Consider the following 13,160-nt stretch of genomic DNA (forward strand, 5'->3'; position numbering starts at 1 on the left):
AGTATCGATTTGTGAACCCTATGTCATTTCGAACCATGGTCCGTAATGCTACTTGTTGTTTGAATCTACGTGCTACAATGTGACCTATGAAGTGTTATATGTGTATGTCATGAAATTGCTACTTGTTGTGTCCAATGTTGTACTCGTGAATCGTTGGAGTTTGGTAGGATTTTTCGTGTTTTTAACAAAAGTCAGTGTGTGGCGCCCTCCACTCTGGCGCCACAAGTGCTAGTGTGGCGCCCCTGGCATCGGCGCCACACATGCCAACCTATATGAACTATTGGGTCGAAAACATCCAGGGGCTTCGGACGATAAGTCCTTAGCCGTTTTCGCGAGCCTCTATGTGTGGCGCCCGTGGCATCGGCGCCACACATGCTAGTGTGGCGCCCGTGGCATCGGCGCCACACATCGAGCCTCGCAAAACGGCTAAGTCCCAGAGGAATTGTCTTACGATATGTTTTGGGGGATTACAAGTGCATGTGTGGCGCCGTTGGGAGGGGCGCCACACATGCCGCCACGTCGGATGGGCGCACCAGCTCGGCGTCGATGGAGCCACGTCGGCTGGGTCGGTGGCGCCGGCAGAGGGGAGCCACATGGGCATGTGTGCGCGCCCCGGGAGGGGCGCCACACAAAAGGGTTAGATTGGTGAAATAGTTTCGCCGGAGGGTTAGTCTGTGCTTTTCTTCCACTTTTGGGTTATTTTTGTGTAAATCAATCAGTCTCTCTCTGTTGGATACAGTACACAGCAAGCCGCCCAACCTCCTCTCCCCGACGGACGCCTCATCGATCTCGCCGCCACCGCCGCCCCTCCCTCCCTCGCCGGCCGCCCTCCACAGCGCCGACCCGACCAACGAAGAGCATGCTCGCGGGGCTCCTGGTGGTGGCCGCCCAAGCAACGGGAACGACAGGGGGGTCGAAGGAGGAAGGCCTGCAGGCGACGGCCCTGACCAGGATGCTGCAGCCGGCCAGCGACCACCTCCCTGACCTTCTCCCCACGCCGGCAACCTTCCTGATTTGACGCCATCCGGCTTCCTCTCCGCCCCGGCCCCGCCAGGTGAGCATCCTTCAACATCCCGTTGCTATCTAGCATCACCTTGAGTGAAACACTCTTAATTTCTGGGTCTCTACTCACGTCACTTTCCACGGACATCTGCCTCACGTACACATGCGAGGTATTGATCCATCTGCACTTTTAGTTATGCTCCTTCAACAAATTGATTGATTTGGGGACAGATACTGCACAATTGCTTGCCTTGGACACTGGGATATGATCAGTGGACAGCGGGTCGATCTTGCATTTTTCTGCAGGACGTGACTACTTCTCATCATCAGTCTATCTAATTAATTCTTTACCTGATATGCCATGGCAGACCTGGGTCTTTTGGCTAGATGCATAATCCTCATATTAATGAGCCAAGTGTGCAAATGCTGCTCACCGGCCAGAAATGATACGGACATTTAGACGTACATGTATGTACCTCACGACTATAGTTTCGCACCGGTAATCTTGTATCTTCATCAAGTTTTCGTACTGCACATGTATGTATGTCACTCACCCAGTAGTTTATGCGTACTGGTTATGCAAGGGGAAAGGCCTTATTTAGAATAACAGGTTCAGATAAACTTGGATCATTTGACCAGCCATCTCCAACATTAAGAAGAAAAGAAGAAGCACTACAGTTTAGAATTTTAACTTAGCATCGCAGTTCAAGCCTTGCCATGTCCATGAATATCCAATGGCCTTTTCAAAGTGATGATTGCATGCGCTCTGTTTTGCTTAGATCTTTGCCTTTTTTTTTTGTTCCCCGTTGAATGGGTTACTTGTCTAACCCCAACGTTTTAACCATGGGCAGTGAGTCCTCTGCTTTTTCCAGACAATTCAATGCCTCGGTTTCTGGCTCGGTGTCGACATTGGTGGTTGTCATGCTTCTGGTTTTTATGGTCTTTATATGTGAGCTCTCCAGCAGCTCCTTATCCATACCTATTATTGTAATTAATTCCTTACTATTCTAGTTGATTGTTTGATCAAACTTCTTGGTCAAGTTCACATGAGTACTTGATATGCTACTGATTTAACTTGATGTCCCATATTTGTTTATGCTATTGTTGAGTTCTGAATATGGAGTGTTCCTTATAGCTGAATAATTGGCAGCGGGTTCAGGAGGACTTCCTCCTCTCGGATGCTGTCGACAAAAACGAGTAAAACGGATAGGTGCATCTCGCTGCCTTTCGATAATAATTTTCTGCTGTTTTGGCTGCCTATGCATTACAATCGCCAGTGAGTGCGATTTAGCTTGTGTTTTTTAATGCTCACTTGTGTTCATGATTCTCTGTGGTGATGAAATGCTGCATTTTCTTTTCTGTGTAGGGCGAATACCCTAGCTACCTTTGTATGGTGGTACAGACCAATGCGGCAGCGATGGCGAGGAACCGCAGCTCCAAGTTCAGGACTACGCCGGAGACAAGAACGACTCATAGTAAGGTGCATCCTGCTGCCTTCTCTGATCAATCCGTGATATTTTGGCAGCCACGCAATTGTTGCTGCACAGAAAGGTTCGAGCTAGTTTCGACCTGACCATTGCTAATTTAGTTTTTTGGCTTAGAGTGTTCAGTTGCTATAATGGTGTAACCTCAAGTTCACAACTGTCTTATGACACTGTCTTATAAAGCGGGTTCTACAAATGTCATATTCATATGCTGATGGCCTGATTTTAAATAGCCGAGACATGAGATGTTTGTATTTAAGCTTTGCTGGCATATATTGCAACTCATACAAGTATTGAATTACATTCTATATTGCAATTATAGTCCAAACGGAATGGATTGTGTTATTTTTTTGGTGCTGCTTATGAATCAACACAACTGACAACTTTTATTGCTTTCAGGTTCAGATCATACCAGGGTTGAATAGCACCAAGCTGAGCGTACCAGGAGGCGGTGTTGGAGGGTGGACCAGGACTCCACTTGTGCTTTCAGGTCTCCGATTTTTCTGCATGCATAGGGCTGCTCTTATGATTCCTCTCCTCTCCTTTTCTTTTTGAATGTACAGTCTGTTGTATGCATAGTCTCTGGAAGTATATACAAGATTGCTCAAATATGTATATTTCTGGCTTCTTTGTTCATGGAGAACGGCATCTTAACAAATATTTCTCGACGCTTTGATTAAATTAGTAGTATTGAGTTCTAAGCATCCTCTTCGTTTTTCATCACACAATTTCTTGCGGCCACTTTCCCTTACTATTGGAGCGTGCCTTGGAGGTGCACAATAGGTGGGTTCAGGATGACTTCCTTCACTAGGACGCAGTTGGGGTTAAGAACGACCCAGTGCCTCCAGCCTGCCTTTTACCTTGTAAACAGCACACAACGTTGAGTATTTGATTTAGGGGTTCTTGAGTTCATTCATCTCTTTTGGTGCATAAATGGGATTGTTTCTACTTAGGTTTATGTGCTACATTAGCAAAAATTATCTAACTAGTAAACGACGATCCGGAAAAACTGATAAAGGTGTAGTAATTTTGTAGATTATATTCTTAGGTTTCTGAATTAATGGCAGCACCTTCATTGATGTCCTCGTGTCGATATTATATCTACACTCTTTGTTAGTTTATCATGAATCAAATGGGTTCAACCGCAACACAAGGCAGTAGCATGAGTGTTTCTAGATACATCAACACTTTGAGTTTTCTCTTCTAATTATTCTCTTCATTCGTGATTACAGATTTTTTTGCCGCCACTTATCTTGAATGTGGATTGTGCCTTGGAGCTGGAAAATGGGTGGCTAGGCTGCTGCTATTACTGCTTAGGCTCTCATACGACGGACTTAGACTGCTGAGCGCTGGCACATGGCGGTAAGCCTCACATCCTCCTAGACCTGTCCGGATCCCTTTTGCTGATTAAGAGGCTGCGGCTTCTTCATTTTCTCTGTGGTGAAAGATAACCCTAGCTTCACTTATCTGTTCTCTGTAGAAAGTTCATGATTGGGTCATGCTGGTAGACCCCAATGTCGGCGGCAGCATTGATGGCGCCGTGCATGAAGGTTCAGTAGGGCGCCTGGGTACATGATGGTGACTTCCTCCTCCACTAGAACGCATGCCGCCACCTGGGATAAGAACGAACCACTAGGTGCCTCTCGTTGCCTGCCCTGCACTGATTGATTATTCCGTGATTGCCTGTTGTGCAACACAATCGTTTGCTTGTGAATTTACCTTGTTGTTTGCAGGTTCTGTTGACTGTATGGTTTTGGTATACAATTTTGGCTAGCAATTATAGCAAGTAGATTGAGCGTAATTGTGTTGGATGCTACAATCTCATCCCCCTCAAGTGTGTATAGAGCGTTCCTGTTGCATATGTTTTTGAGGTTGTAAGAAATGGAATCCTGAGATATGTTATGCACCATTTTAATTTCGTGTTGGCGGCAATGTTATCTCTAAAGAAACAATCTACTGCAGCTGGGCGTGCTCAACTAGTTTGTCATGTTGGTAGTTTTGGCCACACCAAAACATAATCACCTTCTAATCTTGCGAAAATTAATATCATGAACCTTGTTTCTTGATGATTGAGTGCAGCAGTAGTCAACTAGCACCAAGGTTTCAATTGTCGACATTCCATGAAATGAACTTTGTGGTTGAGCCTTCGTTTTTAGGATGACTTGTATTTGAGCTACGATTCCGAAGTGAGAGAATATCCATGTTATATATAGTGTTGATTATTAAGAAACAACATTGTTATTTATTCCATAGTGTCCTTCACCATTGTGGTAGTCCTAGACTTCTAGAGAATATCTGCTACAACCTACTGGTTTGTGATAAATTCATCTCCACTTTCTTAAGTTAGCATTATAACCATATAGTTTTTGTGACAGGGAGTAGTCCAAGCGTTTAGCGGGTGGATCTGGGCCAAGGGAGCTGTGTTGCTGGTTCGAGGATGGTGTTTGTTGAGTGCGACCTGGAGAAGAAGAACAACTTGGTATTGTGGCGGCCAAGTACTTACGGCCCATTAGATACTACAATGACCGTACGAGTGTACCGCAAAGGTAGTGGGCTTATTTCCCTGTGACTTGTTCTCATTTGTTCGTACATATGCTCATTTGAGTTGTGGTAATTTTCTGCCACGCCTTTGAGCGGCGTGGTTCATAACTCTACTCCCAGGTTATTTTGAGGCTGTAAAAAAATAAACAATAATATTTGTTCGGCTGCATTTCAGTTTTCTTTTGGTTTCATTATCTCTGAACAATCTTGTGTAGCTGGGCATGCTCAACTCGTTTGTCATGTTTCTGGTTTGGTCACACCATAACAGAATCACCTTCTAATCATGTCCAAATTAATTATGTACCCTGTTTCTTGATGATTGAGTGTACCACTGCTCCCCTAGAACTTGCCTATACATTACATAAAATGGACCTGTGGTTGAGCACTTGCGCTTTCATTTTTAGGATGACTTGTATTTGAGCTACGATTTTTAAAATATTGTTACTTATTTCATGTTGTCATTGTCACCATTGAGCTAGTCCTAGACTTATAGAAAATATCTTTTATATCGTACTGGTTTGTGATAAATTGCTACCCATCCTCTTAAGTTCTTATTATGACCATATTATTTTTGTGACAGTGAGTAGTCCTGAGCATGGAGGGGCTATAGCTGGGCAATGGGAGCAACATCACTGTCTTGAGGCTGGACTTGGTTGAGTGTGACCTGAAGAATCAGGGCAAGTCTGGCATTGTGGCGACCAAGTGCTTACCTGCGCTTAAACACAATGAAGAGCTTACAGGAGCACCGCCAAGGTACTGGGTTTATTTGGTTGTACTTATGATTATTTGGTATGGTATATGTTTCCCTGAAATTGAGATGGTAAATTTGTGGTACTCCTATGTATGCTTCCAGATCTGCAATGCGGTGCTTGTGCTGCTAGTTATTAGCTCTATTACTCTAAATTCCAGATAAGATTGCAGTGTAATGCTCTTATAGCAGTTCTAGTACTTGTGATCTCTTAGTTAAATCGTATTATCCGTGGTACTTATCCTGATGCTTTTTAACATGACATTGTTATTTAAGTTACACTGTCCGACTTCTAGAGAATATATGCTATATTCTACCGGTTTGTGCTAAACTGCTGTTAGTGAACTAAAGTTTTGATTCTGACCATATAGTTTTGGTGACAGGGAGTAGTCCTGAGCGTGGAGCAGCTGGAGCTGGTCCAAGGGATCCTCGTTGCTGGTTCGAGGCTGTTGTTGGTTGAGTACGACCTGGAGAAGTATGGTTAGTTGGGCATTGTGGCAGCCAAGTACTCATGGCTGCTTAGATACTACAATGATCCTACACAAGAGGACCACCTAGGTAGTTGGTTTATTCCCCTTTGACTTGTGCTTTTTTATTCGCACTTATGCTCAAGTAGTTACACATATGAAATTAGATCCTTCACAAAGATCCAATTCAAATTCGTAACTCCTATTGGTGATTTTTAGGTCAATGAAGCACCAGAACCCACCACCGGTCTCCTGTGCGGGAGTTGGTCTCAGACAATGCATGTCCACGCAGCTTGGAGCTGCTGCCAGCGTCTTCCACCGGGGGATCCGGCATTGCTGTTCGACTGGTTGTGGCCCACCATGCTTCGTGTGCGGTGGTAGGCTTGGCTGGCTCTGGGCTTCACTAAGCTTGTCATTGTGTTGCTACTGCGGTTGCGGTGTTGTCTTGGCATTGGCTACACCCCTCTCCGGTGAGCTCCTCGGGATCGTTTTGTTGCTTTATTGGGCATCGAGCCGTGGCTATTCTGTCCCCTGCCAATGTGCGGAGGGGTTCGTCTTTTTACTCCATGCAATTTTGTTTCTGTATAAAATGAATCTTGTGTCGTGCCGTGATTCTTCATCATTTTAATTTTGTGTTGGCAGTAATGTTTATCTCTACAAAATCTGGTGCAACTAGGCATGTTCAGCTATTGGTCCATCATCTTTTTGGTTTTGGGCACACCAAAACATAATAACCTTCTAATCTTGTGTAAATTAGGGATTTCATATGTCCCTGTTTCTTGATGATTGATTCATGCACTGGTCAACTAGCTTTAAGTTTTTTTTGTTGTCTACTTGCCAAGCATTGTGGTTGTTCTTTCACTTTTAGGGTGACCTTATTTGAGTTATGATTTCAAGTGAATAATCATATGCTATATCTTGCTTGTTACTTTGAGATGACATTGTTATTTAATTCATGTTGTCTTCATCACAATTGTGATAGACAGTATCTGCTATATCGTACCGGTTTATGATAAATTTCTATCCGTCTTCTTAAGTTTTCATTTTGACCATATCATTTATGTGACAGGTAATAGTCATATGGAGCGGCTGTCGCTGGCAAAGGGTGCAGTGTCGCTGTCTTGAGGCTGGACGTGGTTGAGTGTGACCTGGAGAATCAGGGCGAGTCAGGCATTGTGGTGGGCTGGTGGCCAAGTGCTTACGTGCGCTTAAATACTATGCTGAGCTTACGGCATCACCACCAAGGTAATGGTTTTATTTGGTTATACTTATGCTTATTTGGTCTGCTATGTTTTCCTGTAATTGGGATGGGTTGTGGTACTCCTCTGTATGCTTCCATATCTGCCTATGGTAGTGTTAATACTGCTAGTTAGCAACTCTATTAAGTTCCAAAAAGTTTGTGGTGTAATCGTGTTATACCAATTCTGATACTATGTGATTTCTTGGTTAAATCTTCTTATCCATGTTATTTATCCTGCTGCTTTTTAACATGACATCATTATTTAAGTCATACTACCCTTTTCACCATTTGCTATAGTCCTGGACTTCTAGAGAATATCTGCTATATCCTACTTGTTTGTGCTAAACTGCTACTGCATTCTAAAGTTTTGATTCTGACCATATAGTTTTGGTTTATAGGGAGTAGTCCCAAGCGTGGAGCGGCCGCAGATGGGCCAAGGGCGGAAGTCTGATAGGGCTTCAAGAGATAGGGAAAACTGCGGTAAGAAAGACCCACTCAGTGAATTGATGGATCGCACACTTGGAGACAGGGACAGATTTCCGACCTAACCAGAGGCAGGCCACGAAGGGTGGTCAATAATCCATTTAGGTGACTCATCGAACCCCAATTTGACCGCTCACATCGCTCCTTGACACGAAGGCTTGCTTCCCTTTCTTGTTTTTGGTGGCGTCTATAGCGAAGAAGACCTCCGCGAATGAGGGAGAGTCGAGCATTGTGGCGGCCACGTACTCGTGGCTGCTTAGATACTACAACAAGCCTGCAAGAGCACCGCCCAGGTAGTTGGTTTATTCCCCTGTGACTTGCGCTATTTTGTTCGTACTTTTGTACTTATGCAAATAGATCCCTCATAAAGATCATATTCAAATTCATAACTTCTATTACTGGTTTATTTTTAGAATGATGCACCCTGGAGCCCTTTGTCGTAAATGTGCGTTGGCCCCAAACAACACCTCTTCACACAGCTTGTAGCTGCTGCGAGCGTATCCCACCGAGGGCTCCGGCGCTGTTGCTGGGCTGGCTGTGGCCCACCATGCTTCGTGTGAGGTGGTAGGCTTGGCTGTCCCTAGGCTTTGCCTACCTCATGGTCATTGTGGTGCAACCTCCGTGGCGGTGTTGTGTCAGCCTTGGCTGCACCCCTCTCCGGTGAGCTCCTTGGCTCCCTTTCTTGCTTTGTTGGGCGTGGAGCCGCGGCTATTTTCTGCGCTGTCTATGTGTGGTGGGGTTCGCTATTTTACTCCATGTTATTTTGTTGTTGTAAATAATGAATCCTGTGTTGTGTCGTGGTTCTATATCATTTTAATTTTGTGTTGGTTACAATATTTATCTCTGAACAATCTAGTGCAACTGGGCATGCTCAGCTATTAGTCCACCATCTTGTTGGTTTTGGCCACAAAGTTAGGCCTCAGTACATGTCCTGACAATCTTAATCGACACTAACAAATATGTAGTACATGTTTGTGATTTTGGTGGAGATTTTGGGCAGTTTAATTCGTGTGGGGTAGATATCTATTAATTGCTTTAATTTCTGGTTATTCAACCATTCCGTTTCTCCTCCCTTTCTTATTTACGCCCAATCTAGAATAATTTTGAAACATAGATGTGCATTATTTCTGTGGTTTTGTACGATTTGCTCACTTTGATCTGTCCATGAAGTACAGAAGTTGTAGCCATGGCGATCCCTGTTTTTCCTCTGGCTATTTGATCAATTTGTGTTTCTTTCTCAGGTATAGAAGCTGTTACCAATAGCAGGTAACAACCAGACGATGGTATGTTGCTGGGGACACGATAAGAAGAGGATGTGGGGAAAAAGGGGCACTAGGGGCTGTGCTAGTGTTGTGGTGGACATGACACCACACCACCAACTCCTAGTCATTCTCTGAGCAACAGTGTCGTGGTGGATGAGCTCCATGAACCCAGCAATGGAAGAGTAGAGTAGAGGTAGAATGGAAAAATCTCTCTCGGGCTATCTACTTGTCTCCTTTGTATTTATGTACACACCCATACGGGTTCATCATTGTTGCTAAATCATCCGAGTCAACAAAAGACAGGAAATACTTCCACGTTTAACTGCCAAACCGAAATATGGAAAATAAACTTCTTAGTTAAAATGCAAATGAAATAGCAACATGTTGGGCTCTGGTAGTTCCTTCAGTTTTCTTCCTAGGCTAGTCATGTTCAATACTCTCTCTAGTAGAGTCATGAAAGTATGAATCTTCTTATACTTACATTTCAGAGTATTGACATTGAAACTCTAATAGGAAAACCTTCTTACTAGTTTGCTTTGTCTGTTCAGTCTGAAGGTTAATCTTCTTACTAGTTTGGTGGAGCAATTCGTTCCAATCTATGTATCCCTGCTATTTAAGATCATAGTATTCTTGCTCTGCGTGTAACTTTCTATTTTCTTTTCTTTCTTAATAGGATTGAGGAAGCATTGAGCAATTATAGTGCATGGACAGAGATACCATCAGTACAAGATAATCATGTTGGTGTAGGATTTCCAACTTATGAATGAAGAGGTACAATTTCATAGTCCTAGTGATGCTCATTTGTTTGGTAATTAAGTGGTGATTTTGGTGTTAAAGAAATATCCATGTTTTCGTTGTGTTAGTGTTGGCTACAATGGTATCTCTTATCTATTACTAGTGGGCATGCTAACTCGGTCACACCGAAACAGAATCACCTTCTAATCTTTGCAAGTACGTTAAACTTGTGTAATCACCATTCATTTTTGTTCTCATTTGGCTACTGTTTATGCCAGAGTTATCGATGTAGTGTTTCTGGTTGTCCGGATCTTACTCCTAGTAAAGAATCATGTGTTGTTCATTTTTTAGTAGCTGGCAGTAGGGGAATTGCTTGTATTTTTGCAATGTTGTTGATCTCTGTGCATTATGCTCTTGCTCAATACGAGGAATAAGTCGTGGATGATTTTTTCTTTTGGTGGTGCACTGGGTCGTGTCCTTCGTGCCACGGATGTGTGTACGTTTTGTGCTGGCCGTTGTTGAAACATGGGTCGGTGAAGTAGTATTCCCAAGCGTTGAGCGGCCACAGCTGGGCTAAGGGAGTAATGTTGATGGTTCTAGGTTGTTGTTGGTTGAGTGCATCCTGGCCCATGGGGAAGGGCGGAAGTCTGATAGGGCTTCAAGTGATAGGGAAAACTGTGGTAAGAAAGACACACTCAGTGAATCGGTGGATCACACACTTGGAGACATGGATAGATTTCTGAACTCAACACAGGTAGGCCACGTAGGGTGGTCAATACCCCCTTAGGTGACTCATCGAACCCCAATTCGACCGGTTGCATCGCTCCTTGACACAAAGGGTTGCTTCCCTCTTGGAGCCATACCATAGGTAGGACTTGATGGTCTTGCTGGTGTAGGAGTCCTTCACTCCACATAGGTCAAGATGTGTAAACGAATTTTATTAGCAATGCGAGAAGGTGTCAAGCTTGATGGGGCAGTTTGCAGTTGTACAAAACCGGAAAGGAATAGATAAGAAAATAATAAAATTGCAGAGCTCCCCTTGGTGGTGTCTATAGCGAAGAAGACCTTCCCGAACGAGGGAGAGTCGGGCATTGTGGCGGCCAAGTACTCGTGGCTGCTTAGATACTACAACGAGCCTACAAGAGCACCTTCCAGGTAGTTGGCTTATTCCCATGTGACTTGTGCTCTTTTGTTCGTACTTATGCTCAACAAGTTTGTACTTATACAAATAGATCTCTCATAAAGATCATATTCAAATTCATAACATCTATTACTTGTGTATTTTTAGAATGATGCACCCTGGAGCCCAACACAGGTCTCCTGCACAGCCGTCGTTGTCTTAAATGTGCGCTGGTCTCAAACAACACCTCCCCACACAGCTTGTAGCTGCTGTGAGCGTATCCCACTGAGGGATCCGGCGCTGCTGCTGGGCTGACTGTGGCCCACCATGCTTCGTGTGAATAGGTAGGCTTGGCTGTCCCTAGGCTTTGCCTACCTCATCGTCGTTGTGCTGCAACCGCGGTGGCGGTCCTGTGTCAGCCTTGGCTGGACCCCTCTCCGGTGAGCTCCTTTGTTCCCTTTCTTGCTTTGTTGGGCATGGAGCCGCGGCTATTTTGTGCGATGTCTATGTGTGGTGGGGTTCGCTATTTTACTCCATGTTATTTTGTTGTTCTAAATAATGAATCTTGTGTTGTTGTGATTCTACATCATTTTAATTTTGTGTTGGTTACAATGTTTATCTCTGAAAAATCGAGTGCAACTGGGCATGCTCAGCTAATAGTCCACCATCTTGTTGGTTTTGGCCACAAAGTTAGGCATCAGTACATGTCCTGAAGAGCTTAATTGACACTATCAAATATGTAGTACATCTTTGTGATCGAGATTTTGGGCAGTTTAATTCGTGTGGGGTAGATATCTATTAGTTGCTTTAATTTCTGGTTATTCAACCATTCCGTTTCTGCTCCCTGTCTCTTATTTACGCCCAATCCAAAATAATTTTGAAACATAGATGTGCATTCTTTCTGTGGTTTTTGTACGATTTTTTCACTTTTGATCTGTACCTGAAGTACACAAGTTGTAGCCATGGCGATCCCCGTTTTTCCTCTGGCTGTTTGATCAATTTGTGTTTCTTCTTCAGGTACAGAAGCTGTGACCAATAGTAACTTGGCTAAGCCTGGGACTGGGAGGAGCTATAGCAGGTAACAACCAGACGATGGTATGTTGCTGGGGACACGATCAGAAGATGAGGTGAGGAAAAAGGGGCACTAGGGTCTCTGCCAGTGTTGTCGTGCACATGGCACCACACCACCACCTCCTACTCATTCTCTGAAGCAACAGTGTCGTGGTGATGAGCTCCATGGACCCAACAATGGAAGGGCAGAGTAGAGGTAGAATGGAAAAATCGCTCCTGTGCGATCTACTTGTCTCCTCCTTTGTATTTATGTACACAACCATACGGGTTCATCATTTGTTGCTAAATGATCCGAGTCAACAAAAGACGGGAAATACTTCCACGTTTAACTGCAAAACCAAAATATGGAAAATATACTTCTTAGGTAAAATGCAGATGAAATAGCAACATCTTGGGCTCTGGTAGTTCCTTCAGTTTTCTTCCTAGGCTAGTCATGTTCAATACTCTCTCCAGTAGGGTCATGAAAGTCTGAATCTTCCTATACTTACATATCAGAGTATTGACATTGAAGCTCTCATAGGAAAACCTTCTTACTAGTTTGCTTTGTTGCTTCAGTCCGATGGTTAATCTTCTTACTAGTTTGGTGGAACAATTCGTTCCTACCTATGTATCCCTACTATTTAAGATCATAATATTCCAACTCTGCCTGTAACTTTCTGTTTTCTTTTCTTAATAGGATTGAGGAAGCATTGAGCAATTATAGTGCACGAACAGAGATACCATCATTACAAGATTACCATGTTGGTGTAGGATTTCCAACTGATGAATGAAGAGGTACAATTTCCTAGTCCTAGTGATGCTCATTTTGTTTGGCAAATAAGTGGTGATTTTGGTGTTAAATAAATATCCATGTTATCGTTGTGTTGGTGTTGGCTACAATGGTATTTCTTATCTATTACTAGTGGGGATGCTAACTCGGTCACGCCGAAACGGAATCACCTTGTAATCTTTGCAAGTATGTTAAACTTATGTAATCACCTTTCATTTTTGTTCTCGTTTGGCTAGTT

General features: G+C 43.7%; 3 long non-coding RNA genes across 10 annotated transcripts; all 3 read left to right on the forward strand.

Annotated features, from left to right (window-relative positions):
• Positions 1-904: 904 nt before the first annotated feature.
• Positions 905-6,256, forward strand: LOC124652049. Of its 5 annotated transcripts, none has more exons than XR_006987558.1 (8): positions 905-1,054; positions 2,369-2,553; positions 2,886-2,976; positions 3,719-3,848; positions 3,967-4,122; positions 4,862-5,032; positions 5,608-5,780; positions 6,159-6,256. It is a non-coding gene; the product is annotated as an uncharacterized LOC124652049 (long non-coding RNA). The 5 variants fall into 5 exon arrangements; XR_006987561.1 differs by having other exon boundaries at positions 4,869-5,032; XR_006987559.1 differs by having other exon boundaries at positions 906-1,054; positions 2,369-2,482.
• On the forward strand, positions 6,253-8,030 carry LOC124652050. The gene is made up of 4 exons (XR_006987563.1): positions 6,253-6,333; positions 6,462-6,712; positions 7,312-7,487; positions 7,881-8,030. It is a non-coding gene; the product is annotated as an uncharacterized LOC124652050 (long non-coding RNA).
• Positions 8,031-8,037: 7 nt separating this feature from the next.
• Positions 8,038-12,928, forward strand: LOC124652051. Of its 4 annotated transcripts, XR_006987566.1 has the most exons (8): positions 8,038-8,258; positions 9,207-9,420; positions 9,901-9,998; positions 10,091-10,178; positions 10,994-11,117; positions 11,251-11,522; positions 12,100-12,349; positions 12,830-12,928. It is a non-coding gene; the product is annotated as an uncharacterized LOC124652051 (long non-coding RNA). The 4 variants fall into 4 exon arrangements; XR_006987564.1 differs by lacking the exon at positions 10,091-10,178; XR_006987565.1 differs by lacking the exons at positions 9,901-9,998; positions 10,091-10,178; positions 10,994-11,117; positions 11,251-11,522 and adding an exon at positions 8,379-8,625 and having other exon boundaries at positions 9,207-9,231; positions 12,161-12,349.
• The last annotated feature ends 232 nt before the right edge of the window (positions 12,929-13,160 follow it).

The sequence above is a fragment of the Lolium rigidum genome, chromosome 5 (assembly GCF_022539505.1).
Source record: "Lolium rigidum isolate FL_2022 chromosome 5, APGP_CSIRO_Lrig_0.1, whole genome shotgun sequence".
In the NCBI taxonomy this organism is placed as follows: Eukaryota; Viridiplantae; Streptophyta; class Magnoliopsida; order Poales; family Poaceae; genus Lolium; species Lolium rigidum.